Source organism: Pinus tabuliformis, chromosome 9 (assembly GCF_031772625.1).
Source record: "Pinus tabuliformis cultivar Carrire ecotype Pingquan chromosome 9, CPIR1, whole genome shotgun sequence".
Classification (NCBI taxonomy): Eukaryota; Viridiplantae; Streptophyta; class Pinopsida; order Pinales; family Pinaceae; genus Pinus; species Pinus tabuliformis.
In genome coordinates this window covers 1,457,299,057-1,457,313,122 of record NC_142307.1, presented here as the reverse complement: position 1 = coordinate 1,457,313,122, position 14,066 = coordinate 1,457,299,057, and positions in this window count along the sequence as shown.

Below are 14,066 nucleotides of genomic sequence, written 5' to 3'. Positions count from 1 at the left end.
TGGCTCTATATCCCACCAGGTATATAGAAAAAAGACTCACACCGAACAATATTTACATGCCTCCTCACATCATCACCCTACCCAAAAATGAGGAGTCCTCAACACATTAGCAACCAGAGCCCTTAGAATCTCTGACAAGGAACACCTAGAAAAAGAAATAGAACACCTCACTGAAGTTTTCCTAAAAAACGGATACAAAAAACATCAAGCGATCAAAGCCATAAATAGGGCTAACACTCGTCCGAACAAAAATAAAAACTTTGATAATATAAATGGAAAAGTCAACCTCCCTTACATATTAGGGACTACAGAAAAAATTTCCCGCATCCTGAAAAATAATGGAATCCTAACCACCTTCAAACCCCTAAACACTATCCGCAACTGCCTTAATCCAGTCAAAGACAAAATTGATCCTAAATACCATAAAGGTGTCTACTTAATTCCTTGCTCATGCGACAAACCCTATGTAGGTGAGACTGGGAGATCCTTTAACACAAGAATCCATGAACACTCAGCTGACATTAAACACAATCGATCCAAATCCTCAGCTCTTGCTGAACATTTAGAAAAAACTAAGCACCAAATATGCATAGAGAATACCCGAATCTTAGCTAGGAGTGATCACTACTTCATAAGGAAATTCAGAGAAGCCATAGAAATTAGCAAACACCCTAATAACCTCAATAGAGATGATGGATGGACCATAAGCGAAAACTGGATTCCAATCCTATCATCCAAATCTACCCCTACTCAACGATAATCCTCCTCCAATTACCCAAAATCTAATCCATTATAACTAAATTAACACACTATGACCTTATTAAAATATAATTTAACAATAAACATCAATCATAAATATCTTAACCATAATAAATCCACAACCTAGGACATTATATAGGAAGCCTTAATAAACAATCAAAACACATAATTAAAAGTAATAAAATTAAGATATAAACATAGTAAAAACAATTACAATCCTGAGACATATTAAAAAATTAAAACATAAACAAACAGGATCACAACAATTAAAATTAATAATCAATTAAAATAATAAAATAAATAAATATAATGAAATAAATATAAGTATAACTCATATATATGTATTTTAATTTTAATTAATAAATTAATTAAATACATATACATATTTAATTTTAATTAATAAACTAATATGAATATGTACATATACATATTAAATTTTAATTAATTAATAAATAAACATGAATATGTATTTTAGTTTTAATTAATAAATTAATTACAATTAAAATAATTAAAAGAAACAATTAATTTAAAAACAAATGTAATTAAATTAATTAAAGCAAATATAATTAAAATAGATAGAATTAAAACATGAAATAATTAATACTAATAAAATTAACAATAATACAATTAAATAAAACAATTAAAAATAATTTAAAGATCTGTCGGCTAAGCATCTCTTGCATCTCTATATATATTTGACAAATAAGACCAGTCTTTCAATTAATTCTTTCACATCCTGAAGATGAACCACCATTGCTGGTTCGAAACGTCGATCTAAAAAGAAATTGAATGCGATGGATCCGGAAGAAAATCTACACAAACATGAGACTCACAGAAACCTCAAAGACAACATACATTAATTATTATATTATTTTTAAATTAAATCTTTTAAAACTTAGTCAAATTCATTTTTTTTTTGTTAAACTTTGAAATGTCTTAATGGAAAGTAACCATTATAGATTCATGTTAACCTCAGAGTTATGAAGCATTTAGGGGACCAAATTTTTTGAAGTGCAAACCTCTTTTAGAGTGCAAATCTTGAACAAAAATTTGTACCTCAAAGTGCTTGATAAATCTGAGGTTATTATAGATCTATGATTATATATTTAATTTATAACACACAATGAAATTATTTTTATTACTAATATTTTTAAATGTAACCCAAATTATATATATATATATATATATATATATATATATATATATATATATATATATATATATATATATAACTTTATTTTTTTATTTAAAATTAATACAAATTTAGTATATGGAGCAGTTCAATTGGGGATCATGTTGATATAAAATATTGTGTAAACCATAAAATTTAAAGTTCAAATTATCTAACAAAAAAAACATCAATATACAATTATATTAATTAATATAGATACTAAAATTTCTTTCTTCGTATCTCTACCATTTATAATGCGTAATGCCCAAACCATTGTGACAGAGATACATAAAAAGAGCTGACTAATCTAGTGCAATTTGATCCTATTGATGAAACCCCCTTCTACATCTTAGTAGCTCAAAATAGGATCAATTCATTCATTAACAACTTATATATGGTAATATTAGCCTGTATGTAATATTATTGGGAGCTATAAATATATTTGGATGTCTCCCCTAAAATTGGAAAGTCTAACATGATAATAATCATATGGGAGATCATGGATCAGAAACATAGTTTCGTTCTAGATATGTATATAATCAAACCATCCAATCAAAAAAATTATAAAGTGATGGTATAACCATTTATTGTTTGGAATCTAGTTGTTCCGATTCTTCCCATCGTAAGCGAAAATTTACATATATTCTTTGTACGATAACGCATGTGACTATTTCCCATTCTCTTTCGGAACAGCGGGATCTGAACCCACGACCTCCATCACCCCAAGATGGCACGCTACCAAGCTGCGCCATGCTCCGTTATAACTATCAACCAACATAAAATTGATTCAAATGTTAATGCCCGAACTTAGACCTTATTTGGACTTATATTATATTCACAGATCACTCCCTCTACTAGATACGTTCCATAACATTGACGATCTAGTGTAAATAAGCTAGTATGGTCCCTACGAAGCCGCCATGGTGAAATTGGTAGACACGCTGCTCTTAGGAAGTAGTGCAAGAGCATCTCGCTTCAAATCCGAGTGGCGGTATTTTTCCAGGAAGATCTCATCAATCACTTCTTCCTATGTAACAATATATGTTCAATCTATTTTCATTGTGATGGATCAATCCTATCTTTCCATCATAGATCTCATTCGGGAATAAAACGAATAAATGAGTTTATTATGATATTCATAACTTTAGAACATATATTGGCTCACATCTCTTTTTCTCTCATTTTGGTTGTCACTCTCATTTATTGGGGAACCTTAGTTTATCGAATTGAAGGACTAAGTAGTTCGGGAGGAAAGGGCGTGATAGTTACTTTTCTTTGTACAACGGGATTATTAATTAATTGTTGGCTTTATTTAGGACATTTACCGTTGAGTAATTTGTATGAATCATTCATGTTCCTTTCCTGGAGTTCATCCGTGTTCCATATACTTCTAGAAGTATGGAGTCGAGATGATCGGTGGTTAGGTGCAATCACCGCGCCAAGTGCTATGTTAACTCATGGTTTTGCTACTTTAGGTCTTCTGGATGAAATGAAACGATCCGAAATGTTAGTACGCGCGCTACAATCTCATTGGTCAATGATGCATGTAAGTATGATATTGTTCAACTATGCAACCCTTTTATGTGGATCCCTAGCATCCATAGCTCTTCTAGTGATTATGTCCGAAGTAAATAGACAGGTTATTTTTGGTGCGATGGACAATTTATTTTCCTGAGCCATTCTTCCCAATGAAAATTTTTATTCACATGAGAAGCAAAAAAGTGATTTGCAATACACTGTTGATTTTTCATCAACGAATTATCGTAAATGTCAATTGATTAAACAATTAGATCATTGGAGTTATCGTGCGATTGGTCTTGGTTTTTCTCTTTCAACCATAGGTACTCTTTCTGGAGCAATATGGGCCAATGAAGCATGGGGATCTTATTGGAGCTGGGATCCAAAAGAGACTTGGGCATTAATTACTTGGACCATATTCGCAATCTATCTCCATACTAGAATGAATAAGGGTTGGTAGGGTGAGGAACCGACAATTGTGGCTTCTTTAGGATTTTTTATAGTTTGGATCCGTTATTTGGGGGTAAATCTATTAGGAATAGGGTTACACAGCTATGGATGGTTGGAACCATAAATGGACCGAATTCCTAGAAGGAAAAGGAAGGATAGATTTGATCCAGTTCTTTTATGTGATTGATAAGTGACATCAATAACTGGTACAAGTTATTTCAAGTAGTGATTATAGAATGATGGAATCACTACTTGAAATAACTTGAACTATATTAGATTCAAATAAAAGAAAGACGAATCCTTCATTTGCTCCATTCCATCCATTAAAATTTAAAAAGATAAAAAATAAAATTGAATAGAGAGAGAACTGGATCAGGAAGGATAAGCACCAATACCTACCTATTATGAGTAGAAAGAGACATATCAGGATGAAAATATCTCTTGGTCCAGAATCTGTTAAATGAAAGTTCGTCACATTTTCAACTTATATAGAATATTCAATGTAACATAGACAACAAGTGGATGGGAGTTCATATTGTTCCAATTGCCGCTATTGCAATAACAATGATTCAATTTGAAAGGTCGAAGAATATTCAGTCATTTTTTTTTATCGGGAAGAGAATCTCATAGATTCTGCCACAAAACCACTGATTTCCGGCAATGCAAGAGAAGCCATTTCAAAACTACTGGACATAGTTGGTATAGACCTACCATTTCTTTCATCAAGAAGAAGAGTACGTATCCTATCATCACTTGTTCCCGCTAAGAAGAAAAATGTCGCATCAATTGATTCATGAAAGATCATTTTCAAATGGATCCATTGAGACCTGTATCTGCCGTGGAACCGATAATTACAAAACCATATGGGATAGTGAAGACTATCCTCCTTTTCCAATTCTGTTGACCAGAGAAGTTGGAGCTGCATAGACGATTTGAACCATTCCTATCATTACCAACCACAGCGAAAAGAAATATAAAATGAGTATGAGGTAGCAATTCCATGTTTGAATTAACCCATTCCCTTTTTTCAATGGAACTCCGGCTATTGAAGCATACATGTACTATAATAATGTGCTTACCCATGTAGGGTAACCGGGTATGTGAAAAAATTGGTGATTTCGTTCTATAAGAGATGAAGAACCCTAAATAGAATACTATTTCTTATTCAATATTCCTGAACCTAATGCTGGTCTATCAGATCTCTAGAGACCTATACTTAAAGCTCTAATTAGCGGAAAGATAGAATTACTCGCAGTGTATTGTGGCCAAATAGAAACGTCTTTCCCCCCCCTCCCTCCGTACGGATAGAAGTGGGTGAACGAAAATTTATTCCAGTTCCCGCATAGGAAATAAAGGTATAATATACCGAGGAGCAAATGATCCTAATTGGCTACTGTATATTGCTAACATCAGTAAATGCAACAATCGAGGATTTTGAGTAATTGGCCAAGCAACTGAAATGGCCAAAGTGGTAACAAATCCTGTCAAATAGGTCCGATGGAAAATTTGTCAATTCCCATTCTCCAATGAAAATCAATAAGATCTGTCCAGTTATACTCTTTATTCTTTCAATTGGATCAATAATTTATCAAATTGGAAATGGTAATGGACGGAATGTATATATAATGAAAAGGAGTTAGAGTAAACAAATACCTAGAGTATACCATCGAATCAGATCATTCCCTCCTTCTATGGGTGGGAAATAATGGGACTAAGGAACCCCAGATATAGGCAAACCAACAATTATAGTTGAGCGAGCCAAGGTAATTCGCTCATTATAGAAGATACTTTGCATCTCCACTGATAAAAACCCATACTTGATCCAAGATCTCAAGTATGGGTTTTTATCAGTGGATAAAAAAAAATATTAATATGAAATGGATTTAACCTTTTTTATTGTGCATATTGATCAGTAAGCTAGACCCATACTGCGCGTTGTCTCATGCCATAAATAAACACGTACACTCAAGAAATCTGTTGGACAAGCGGATTCACACCGCTTACAACCTGCACAGTCTTCTGTTCTTGGAGCAGAAGCAATTTGCTTAGCTTTACATCCTTCCCAAGGTATCATTTCCAATACATCTGTGGGACAAGCTCGTACGCATTGGGTACAACCAATACATGTATCATAAATTTTGGCCGAATGTGCCATTGGATCTCCATTAGTTAGTAAAAAGTTTTAATTTGATAAGATCATATATAGCCAAATCTTCTAATATATGCCCAATAAAGATGGCTAATAACGGGATATTATGAATATAAAACGAATCAATAATTGTAATATCCATTATATTTGGAATCGATCTGTATTTTTTGGATCATTTCGATCCCCCCAGATCACCCCGAATATGGTCCAATCATGATAGGTAATTTTCCTAATGATTTTTATATGGATCAATCATGTTTTTGATCGACCGTAATACTATAGAGATTTTGATAGATTCTGGTCATATAGAATAGACATATCTTCTGAGATATACCTTATTTTTTGATAAGGTATAGATATACCGATATACGATACTTCATCACCATTTCGACAAATGAAATTGATCGATACGAATTGATTATATGATACAATTTCAGTAGCTGATAAAATAGCTGTTTCAGCGTCTACAATAGCTATAACAAAGATCGATAAGATGCCCCTGGCCAGCTATATTTTAAGATAATCCGAATATGCTACTGAATTTGAATCGATCGTATGCAGTATTGGCGACACATAAGTGCTCTAACCATGTTTCGACTCGTAATACCAATAGATAATGAAGAGAGCACCTCGAACTCGAATAAGTGTATGCTTGAGCATAATAGATCAACCCCTTATACCTTTATCTTCTCAGATACAAAATTTATATTTAGTTTGTTATTTTCCATTATCTAATGATCTTCTATTATAAGATCAGGAATAGAATTATACTTCTCATAATACTTATTAGACGAAAAAGATATCCAAGTGGATTCATTATGTGCGCGAGAATTTCCAATATTCTGACTCATGATCGCATTCACTAAAAAAAAAGTGACCTTATCCACATACCTAATCGGATTGAAATATTTGTATTTCAATGGATTTGGGAATTACATGAACTGGTCTATAATTCCGTTGGTTGATAATAGACTCTGATCAATAATACATGTGACACTATTAATCAAATTATAAATATCCTGATCCTTATTTATGATCCATCCGGAAAAAAGGTATGGTCTCGACCCATCAGTCCTCTCTGATCGAATCCAAACTGAATCTGAAGAATTGGTAGAAATTCTTTAATCGGTCAGAATGTTCGTCCATAGTTCCTTCAGATAGACAAGTTAAACTTTGAATTGTTTTAATTCTTGAATCTTCGATCACCGATATTGGTAAACGTCCCGGAGCAATATAATCATAATTTCATTCATGACGATCATACATAGGTCGGGAGTTCATATTATTCAATCATAAAAAGAAAATTTGATGAACAATACTCAACACAATTTCCACGAAAGATGCAAATTCCAGAATAAATACTATAAATTACCAATTGTTCGTTTTTCCAATCAACAACGGGTGGATTAATCAGGCATAAACACATACTCCACAAGCAATACTTTGAAAGAATCCGAAGTGTATTCATCCACGAAATCGAGGATGGGAGATCCATTTTTTATAGGGAGATTTAATAGTCATAGGTAAACGATTCATGTGATATAATGATTATGCATCATTCGCATACCTGTAGCAGAAATAGATCATATATCATGTCCCTATCTCCAAAAATAGAAGAGAATGGAGTTTTTGGAAAATATAAGAATAAAAAGTTTGAGCATTGATATTCGCCATGAAAAAAACCAGGCTATAAAAAAAAGCTATAGGACCCAACTTTAGCATAATCACTCTGCTATAGCTAGCCCTTTGGGATACATATTTCCCGATCGATCTTTTTGGCGCATTTACCTTTATTGCCTCTGCGAACATAGTAGCGCAATAATCCCATTGCGTTACATAGGGGAGATATTGTTCGGTTCTAAACAATTTGCTTCCTACCCCCCTATGTAAACAATCTGATAGAGGTTCACAGCCAATAAAATCTTTAACATCTAGCAATAAGTCAAAGAACAATGTGTATCGATGGATAATGAGGACCCATACTTACTATCAGGGGGTCTTTCAGCAAGCATGATCATGTGTAACCCCTCTTCGATTCGTTTTCTAAATGAGAAAAATAAAAAGAAAAAAGAAAAACTGGATCCTGGATCTCTAAAAATTGGATTAGAATTGAAAACTTCGAAATTAACGGGTTTTTAGCCCACGGATACCCAATTGACCAATTAAATCATCGAAATTTATCCCTCTTGAATAGATAAACCATTAATTAATATAGATACTAAAATTTTAATTTATTTATCACATTAAAATATTGTTTATTTATTAATATAATTTTTTAAAATAAAACTTTACATAGTGAATATAAAAGCATTATTCAATTTTACTGAGGGTCGCTTTTATCTAAACTTGTGGAGATGCCTTTGGAAAACAAAGCCTGGTTCAAAAAAGTGTAAAGATTAAACAGCCATAGAAGCACCTCGTGATCCCTTCAACCATGCTGCGTACTTGGTAATCATATCTTTTAGATTAAACATTAGCCATGGAATGACTCCCGAAAGCAGTAATATAAATTTACGGATAAATTTGTTCAGGGTGATACTGTACATTGTGCAAAACCCAAATACAGAAAGATCCATCCAGGTACACCTAATAATCATCCAATACTTCGCCTGCATCCTAACAGTAATTTTATCCCTTAGGGAAGGTATCGAGAAAGCAGATGTCGACAGATGGATGCCCAGTAAGGTGACAGGGAGTCACTATGGGCAGAAAAGAATAATTTTAATAGATAATAAAGTATAGGAATCCATTATTTGAAAGGGGCCATAAATATAGGGCTGGCTAATCTGTATTAAATGAGTTGGGTTGTATATGGTCACTCATGGATAATTGGCTTGTCAAAAGTTAAATGAATGTATACACAGTCTCAGTTCATTTAATGCCCATCGGCACACTACTTATTTTTAGCTATCTCAAGAACTTATGTCATAACCTCCTTCATCAATCAGATTCATGGTGACACACTGAGGTGAACAATCAAGGGGTTATCAATTTGTATTTTGAAGTGTAAATAGTAATATTAGTTTTGCTAAATAGAAATAAAATAGTAAAGAATTTCAAATAATTTTTTATTTAAATTAATTATTATCAATTAATCTTAGATTTTTACAGCTTATTTTCCTATTTAATTTGTCTAAAACTTAGCAAGAATTTGTTGAAATCATAAGTTTGAGTTGTGAATTCTCCATAATCTAAATGCCTATGAAATTTGGATGCACCGTAAAGCTACAAATAAAAATGGGGACAGAAAATAAAATTTTTAATAGAAAATAAGGTACATGAATCCATAATCTCAGGGACCTATGACAGACCCCTTCATGAACCAGATTTATGATGACAAACTGAGGTGAAAAATGAACATGGTTATCAATTTGTATTTTGGAGGAGGAATTGATCTGACATAAATTACTTAATTCAGGGAAATTTTGGAATTTTTGTGTAATGATTTTGGGCATAGAAATAAAATGGTAGAAAAATTTCGAATAATCTTTTATTTACACTCTTTTATTATAAACTTTATTCCTCACCAATCACTAGTTACATTAATTATTTTACTAGTTTATGTGTTAGATGTTACTGAGGGTTTTTCAGTTTATTTTTCCATTTTAATTTGTTCAAAATTTGGTAGGATTTGTTGAAATCATAAGTTTGAGTTGTGAAATCTCCACAATCCAAATGCCTTTGAGTTTTCCAAAGCGTTGAATCCATATATATAATAAAAAAAACCTAGTTTAAACAACAAAATCAAAATTTGGACAAAAAAATGTATATCCAATTCCAACTAAAAAACTCCAAAACTTCTAAAATTAGACAACCCAATTTTTAAGATCCATCTATTTAATCATCATCAATAAATATATATTTTAAAATTAATAACCATGGATTTTATCACAATCTCCCACCTCATCACATCCATGGAGACCACCATATTGCTAGCCCCTCTCTGCCATGATTAATTCCACCAATATAACAACAACTAATAGCCAAAATGCAATTATCATTTGCTACCTAATCATCTTCAACTAACTGATCGATAATAGCAGTTGCAATGTTGGCTAAAACTCGCCAGGGAATGACAACCGTGACAACTTTCTTCTCCTCCTGGCTGCCACTGATCAGCATTTTCTCTGCAAGTTCAAATAGGTCGGTTTAGTGGTCGAGGCCAAATTAGTTTGAATGCTGACTTTTCCTTGTGCAGTTCGAGTTCTCTTTTGCAGCATAATTAATTCTGCAGAAACAATTTTCTTTTAGGAGGAAGATTTATCTGTGGAAGTCAATATATTTTTTTGGGGCTGAATTGTTTTGTATTAGGAGCTCGAATTAATTAGAAGCTTCTAAATTTCTCTGAGAGGGCTGAATTGCAAGGGAATCCAAATTATTGTAGAAAGAGGATTTAACTAGTTGCTGGAGTATCTGAGGAGGAAGAACCAACTATGCCACTATTGTAGTAGCCACTGGGTTCTGGGTTCAATAAAATACATTGCATGTAAATTAGTATAATAAAATACGCAGGGTTTTCTGTGAATATTTTATTAGGAAAATTTATGATTATTAGTAATAGTTTCTTGATTTTATTTTAAACAAAATTATTTTTTATTTGCATGCCAAATATTCTCATAGATAAATTGTGTGAAGTGTTGGTCTAAAACATCTGAAATTTTGTTTGGAAATAAATCTGGTAGTATATATTAATAAGGGACATAAAGTGGTATTAAAGTTGGTTTTCTTGCAGGGTTATGAAGAATATACTATTGAATGAATGTGAAAGATATGTGTTACAATACTTATAGGAGGCAAAGGAAAGGAAAAGATCTTACTCATTTTGAATTTTTGAATTTGAAGAATAAGGAATAGAAATGGATAATCAAGATGATCAACCACGGGGAAGCATCAAAGATGCCCTAAATTATTTGGCAAGGGGAAAACAAGAAATGATGCATGAAATGGTAAGAAGGCAACAAGAGTTGGTGTAGGATTTCACTCACTCTACGACCAATATTCCAGGAAATCAACAAAACCCCATGGTGTAGGAGGGTCAAATGACCACAATGGGTAGCATATTGGGTAGCATATTGAGGCAAACAATACTTATAGTCCAACCCGACATAATTCTCAGTCATCTAGCAGGATGACACCTAGACCTTTTTCACCCAAATTTTAGGAGCAACCAAATGAGAATCAAGGGAAACAAAGGTTAAGATAATAATTTATTGAATTTTTTTTAACCAAATGGGTAGTGATATTTGTATTAAAAAGATAAACTAGTTTATACGCCAAGATCTTTACACTTTTCAAGCTTCCCAGGAACTTCATTGATCATTCCCATCCAAAAAGGTTTTTCCCTCACCCTAGAAAGTTTTCTTGCTATATATGGAAGCTGATATCTTCCATAAACTCTACAAAAAGCACCTAATAACACTACATACTTGTAATACATTAAGAAGGTCTAGAGAGTTAACTTGAGCTTGATGGTCCAACTTACAAAATAGCTTTGTTTGGGTCTTTAACTTAATCTAGTGCCTCGACAACACATTCAACTACTCCTCAGATCTTTTTCCTTTTTCCTTTGTCCTTTGGCTATGGAAATTTAAAGCCCTTTCAAGAGTGCTAAGAATTCGTCTTGGTTATTTGTCGTGGTGCCCAAACCCCAAGAAAATTGAATCTCTCTTTGATTTCCATGGCGAAGGATTACCCCTCCCACTCTTGCTAGCCTGAGGTTAGCTTTTGAAACCCCATCAAAGAACAATGATAGGAGATCTATACTTCATCGCCATATTTGAAAATTAGTGAGATCCATTCTTATACAAATAATATCTTTGGAAACCGGGCAACGTTGGAAGCTATTTCCATATTTAGGGGGTTGTCCTACTTCAACCTAATTCTTTTCCATTGGGTTTAGGTCCTCTATATCTAAGAATTTGAAACCCCAAGCTAAGATGACTTCAAACATAAGGTTCAAAGCTTTGTTTACAATCAGAGCTGAGGATGGATGTTCTCCTTTAAAAACAATGATATTTCTAGCTCGCCGCGTAGCTCAACAAAGATACTTTGGGAGTGACACCTAACATCACCTAAATAATGACAAGGATTTTTGCGACTAGCGTATCCTCATTTCCTAAGATTCAAACATTTTCGACCAACTTTCAGGAATGGAATCTATATTATAGATTTTTCCAAAAGATTTTTACGAAACAGTAAGAGAGAAAGAGCACAACTAAAAAAGATGGGGAATATCCTCCTCCTATGCCATATAAAGTGCACATCTCAAATACCCCTTGATGTTACGTTTCTTTAAGTTTTCCATTGTTAAAATTTTCCCATGGACCAATGTCCAATAGAAAATATTGACCTTAGCGATCCCATCTTTATTCCAAATCTTCTTCCATAACTTTGATGGGGTTGGATGGGGAAGATTACACACTCGTAGATCATGTCCAACTTTAACATAATAATGAATTTGTGGGCCAATCCTCCACGATATTTGATCTATTGATGAATTTTCAATAGGAGAATATCCTTTCAAGGAGTTAAACAATATTTCCCATTGGCACTAAAGAAATGATGGAAGTCCCAAACAACCCAATTCTTCCAAGCACGTTGATCATCACATTGTGAAATATCTCTAATTCTAATATATCCTTATTTGTTCATCTAGTTAGCTAGTTCGTTGATTTTTTACTGTTCTCCTAGGAGGTCGGCTGAGGGTATGTTATCTTTCCATAGGTGTATTTTGGCTCCATTTCTATTTCACCATCCCAAATGATATAGAATAGTTGGAGCAACTATCTTACATAGCTTCCCTATCTTTGGACTAGGACTAGTCCAGTTAGCTTTTTCAGCCGTAAGGAGTCTCGAGATGATTATTTCTCCTAAGGTTAGATTCATAAACTGGGGATACTATATTTCCAAACCTCCATAAAATTTAGGAAGGTAGGCTATATTCCAGTTTGCTAGATGCAATTTCTTTTCATTACTTTTGCCTCCCCGCTAGAGGGATTTTCAGATCATGCAACTTATTTGATTTATCACACTCTTTGGGGAAAGAAGTCGAGAGTAGAGATAAACAGATAAGGGTTATAGAAATGATTTGATTAAGACAACCTTCCCTGCCACATTTAGCAAGTGTGCTCCCCAACCTTGTATTTTTTTTTGAACTTTTGCATAATTTCATCTCACTCCTTTAGGCCTAAAACTCCCAAATAAATTGGGACTCCCAAGTACTTGAATTAATTCCACCCTAATTCCGTTGAGAACTCCAGAGTTGAAGAGATCTATCAAAGGAGAGTGTTTCAACAATTATAGCCAAACAACTGTCTCTTCTTTTTATTCACTAATCATCTTGAGAGGTTAAGATATACATTAAGGAGTTGCTTAAAATGTTTCACAATTATTTTGGATGCCCCTCCCAGTAGGAGAGTATCATTCACAAATTTCAAATGATTTACTTCTTTCACATTTCGAGCAATGCTTAATCCCATCAATTGCCCAAGTTTCCTAGCTTTCTCTAGATTCTTGTTCAATTCTTCAACTACTATAATATTCAGAAGAGGGGAAATGGAGTAGCCATGTTGAAGCCCCCTTTAGGCCTTGAAGAAAGAGGTGGGTATTGCATTAGCAAGGGGTGTTATCCAAGGGGATAAAATACATGCCCTTATCCTGTTAATGAAATCCCCGCTAAATCCTATTTTTTGAAGAATAAAAAACAAGAAAGAATGTCTTACCTGGTCAAATGCGTTGGCCATGTCTAGATTTATAATTATTCCAGGTTCCCCTATTACCTTGCTCGAGTGAATTTCTCCCTGGATGAGAATTATATTGTCCAAGATATGTCTATGCTACATAAAGCCTCCTTAATTTTCAGATAGGATTCCTGGAAGAAATTTCTTCAATCTATTTGCCAATATTTTTGTGAGGATTTTGTAGTTTGCATTACAGAAAGAGATAGGCCTAAAGCGAGCAAAATTTATTATATTTGACTCCTTTGTTATCAAATCCATAAATGAGGAATTGGTATCCCCT